General features: G+C 34.9%; 1 long non-coding RNA gene across 1 annotated transcript; it reads right to left on the bottom strand.

Annotated features, from left to right (window-relative positions):
- LOC110264038 lies at positions 2,011-3,360 on the bottom strand. Its single transcript, XR_002349773.1, has 2 exons — positions 2,910-3,360; positions 2,011-2,519 (listed from the first exon to the last, which is right to left on the bottom strand). It is a non-coding gene; the product is annotated as an uncharacterized LOC110264038 (long non-coding RNA).

Raw genomic sequence — 4,145 nt, 5'->3', positions numbered from 1 at the left:
AGATTAGCTAATGGGGTGAGCAAAGATTGGATGTTGGTAGGAGACTTCAATGAAATTTCTTGTCCAATAGAGAAAAAAAGGTGGTGGCAGAATGGATGTTAGAGCGTGTCAGAGATTCAAAGAATGGATGAATGCTTGTTCCTTAATTGACTTAGGGTATATAGGTACTAAATTTACATGGAGGGGCCTCTATGGGAGGGAAGAGATAGGATGTTTAAACGGCTGGATAGAGTTATGTCTAATGCGATTGGAGAATAAGGTTTGGTGAAGCTAGAGTGGATGTGCTAACGCGCACTAACTCGGACCATCACCCGCTTCTTGTTACTATTGAACTCCAAAATCAGAAAGGCAGAAATAAACCTTTTAGGTTTGAGGTAATGTGAAAGATGCACCCTGAATATGAGGAGTTCGTAAACCAGAAATGGGACAGAGGAGCCAGCCTCAACCAAGCCCTAGTAATGCTCATGAATGATTTGAAACAGTGGAATAAAGATATTTTTGGGCATGTAGGGCAGCAGAAGCAAAAACTTTTCAACAGATTAAGAGGCATCCAGAGAGCTCAGGAACATTAAAAAAAACCATGTCTTGAGAAGCTTGAAAAGAAACTCAGTGGTGAGTTGGAGGAGCTTCTTGATAGAGAAGAGACTCTCTAGTTGCAGAAGTCACAGGAGAGATGGATTGTGGAGGGTGACCGCAATACGAGATACTATCATACAAAAATGATCAAAAGAAGAAGGAAGAACAGGGTGTTAAAGCTAAGGAGTAGTGAAGGAGAGTGGATGGAGGACCTTGAGACCTTGACCAGATTTGCTGCACAATTTTATAACAGGTTATTTGAAGAGGAAGTTGTTATTGCACAACCACTATCTCTGCTACCGCCACAACAAAAAAATTGCACAAAACACAAGCAGAGTCCTCCCCATTCACCATTAGTCTCACAAGGAAGAGCATCCTTGGGTCCAGTGGCGGTCTCAGCCAGAAGGCTGGCCAAGTTGGTCAATATAGACCACGAGCATTTCTCCGAACACTGGGTTCGGAATTCCCAAGCCATAAGTAAGTTGAGTTCTTGTGAGCGGCTACGGTTTCGCATGTTGTAGAACAGAAATCTTCAACAACCACGTCAGCGGCGATCAAAATGACGTTTACTACGGCACCGTTCTGTGCACCCTTGGATGCCAGTTGGACGATTTGTATGTATCACATCATGTATTTTTTTTTCTTACCCAATTTTTATCAGATGACTATGATATGATATTAAGCATGTGATTATTTAGGTTTTTTAGTAGTTGTTAATAGATATTTTAATAAGTTGGGGATGTATATATATTTAAGATTATATCAACATATCCATTTGAATTAAAGGTGAACATACTTAGGGATGTGTGAGTTTAGATGTTTTGTATTCATGTATTTATTTTTTTTTTTGTTGGATCTATTTTTTTCCTATACAATGAACATGAGAAATTATTTTTTGTTATGTAATATGACATAAAGAAGCTTCTTAACATTATTAATTAATATGTAAGGGATAATTTCAGTTTTCATTCAATAGAGAAATCTGCAAGTGTTAATTTAATTTGATTAATGGTTGATATTATGTTATATGCATACATATTGTATTTTTTATTCCCGTACTGAGCATTTCCCGTGTGATTAATGTATTTTTTTGACCGTGCATCGCACGGATCATTCACTAGTTTATCCTCTAAGAAAAGAGGATACAATATACAAAAAATAAGAGGCAAACATAAGTTGCCAATTTCAACTTCAATTATTTTAATCCATCAAAACTTAGAGATTTGAATTGGTCCAAAGTTTTAGTTACGTTTTTTCTGTAAGCAAAAGTTGGTTAATTATAGGTGGCATTACTCTCTTAGAACTAATTAGTCATTATCTAGGACTCAATTGTTGGTTAAGAAAAGGACTCAATTGTGGCTTTTATCCCAACACCTGGCACTCAATTCTAATACTAGTCATTTAAATTTTGTCGTTGCTACTACAGTCAATAAGAAACATCAAAGATTTTTCCCTTCACTATTTAACTGTTGTCCATGGTTGCTTATTGTGCCGATGTTCCCATATAAAAAAAATAATAAAATTAGATATGATACATCATTAGGAAAAGGGATATAAATAAGTGGGAGGGTAACTATGGTGGGATATTATATCAGCAGTCCCCCAAACAAAAATACTACCCTCATTGACTTCCCTTTAATGTTGTCTATATCTTCAGCCCTCACAAAACTATGGATCTTGAATGCCATGAGTCCATACCACAAATCATGCAACTGATGCAACTTTCAGCACTGTTAACATCCACACACTTGGTATCAATCTTCATGTGGAAACATCCCAAAGTGTTTCTTTTTTATATATATGTTCTTTTTATCATGTTCCTTCCTTTACCAACTTTTTTCATCATTTTGTTGTCATTGCTTCACTATCAGGCATTATCTTTTCCATGTCCTCAAGATATTGCCAACTATTCTTGCTACACTACCCTTCTCGTTCTTGATCTCCTGCATTAAATATAAAATGTTATTAGTCAGAATAATAACCATCTCATGCACTTCTATTTTATTCACTCTATAAAGCTATTGGATTTTACCATACACATTATTTACAAGTGAAATGCAACCCCTTCTTATGTAATAAACAACAAGCTGTACAAATTAATTGAATTTTCTCATTTGGATCCTTACTATGTTTCTATCTCATAAAAATATTTAACATCAAAAGAGAGATAGGTGACTGTTTCTTTATCATCATAACCTATTTAAACAAGACTATATTATACAATATACAAATTTACCAAGGCATTAAACAACAAAAATTATGTGTGATTATTAATGACTTAATGACAAGCTTTACAATATTAACATCAGGTTTTTTTGAAAGAAGAAACATACCTGATATTTCTGTACCAAAGATGTCCAAAGCGATTTACACTGTCCAGGACTTCTGCTGATCCCATCAGCCAACAAGCTCTGAGATATCTCTTCCCATAAAGCCATCCTTCCCTTCACAATTTGAAATCTATTGTGTAGTTTTCCACACATGTTGATCAACTTCTTAATTTCTTCAGGTTTCCATTTATTCCTCTTCCCTGACTTCGACGACTTGAGTTCAGAATTGGATGCTTTCACAAAGTTGGCTTCACCAATGTCTTCGGAGTCATCATTCTTAAGATTAGACTTGTGCTCCTTTCATGGAACATAACCATTGTTAGCTTTGATTGACTTCTCAACTGGTGAGGATGCAATAAATGGCTTCCAAAATTCCTCTGAATCCGATAAATCACCCTCGGCTTCTTCGGTTGGTAGACCAGTGTCTTCCTCTGGTAGAAGTCCTTCAACATCATTCGCATCGTCTGCATTAACTAATAGAACGAAGGTAAACCTAAACACGATCTACAAGCTTAAAATATTTTTCACCAGAAAAAATATGTTAAAAGCCAATTATATATCAAGTATGGGGGATTCATTGCTTTCTGATATCATTTTATTAGACAAAATAATCTAATTTATAAAGAACATGCATTAAACAGTCATATCATAAATTGTTTAACAAATAACGTTCATCTACAATATTTTTAGTTACTTTATCATTATCAGAATTCACACCAAAGGGACCCAAGCTCAGACTTTAGAGTAATCAAAATTCTGAGTTAACTAAGTTAACTTTTAACGTTTAATCAGTGTGTGAAACAAAATGCTTGAATGAAACCATAGTTAGCACGGTTTCCATATATAAACATCCATAAGTTTCACAAAACATAGAGAAGGTGAATGCAAGAACCGGAGTGGTATGTACCAAATCACTAATAATAAAGAAATAAGACTTAAGTATTTTCTAAAAGAATAAAAGAATTGTGATCATTGCATACACGGTGAAATCCAAATACAATCACAAAATTAGATAAACCTTAACTCCACAATTTGAGGACTAGTCACATCCTGCGGAGTTTAGGCCGGCTAGTCAAACTGAATACATCAGAGTTTTAAAGTTTAAAATAGTAACAATCTATCTCTCAAAGTTTTTAGAAATAAAGCCTCTAAGGCAACAATGTTAAATATACAAAAGGTGAGAAAATACTACAACAAAAGTAAAGTAAAATAAAGCATAAGAAAGATCATCCTCCGCTC

The sequence above is a fragment of the Arachis ipaensis genome, chromosome B06 (genome assembly GCF_000816755.2).
Source record: "Arachis ipaensis cultivar K30076 chromosome B06, Araip1.1, whole genome shotgun sequence".
Classification (NCBI taxonomy): domain Eukaryota; kingdom Viridiplantae; phylum Streptophyta; class Magnoliopsida; order Fabales; family Fabaceae; genus Arachis; species Arachis ipaensis.
This window is presented reverse-complemented; position numbering and strand designations above follow the sequence as displayed.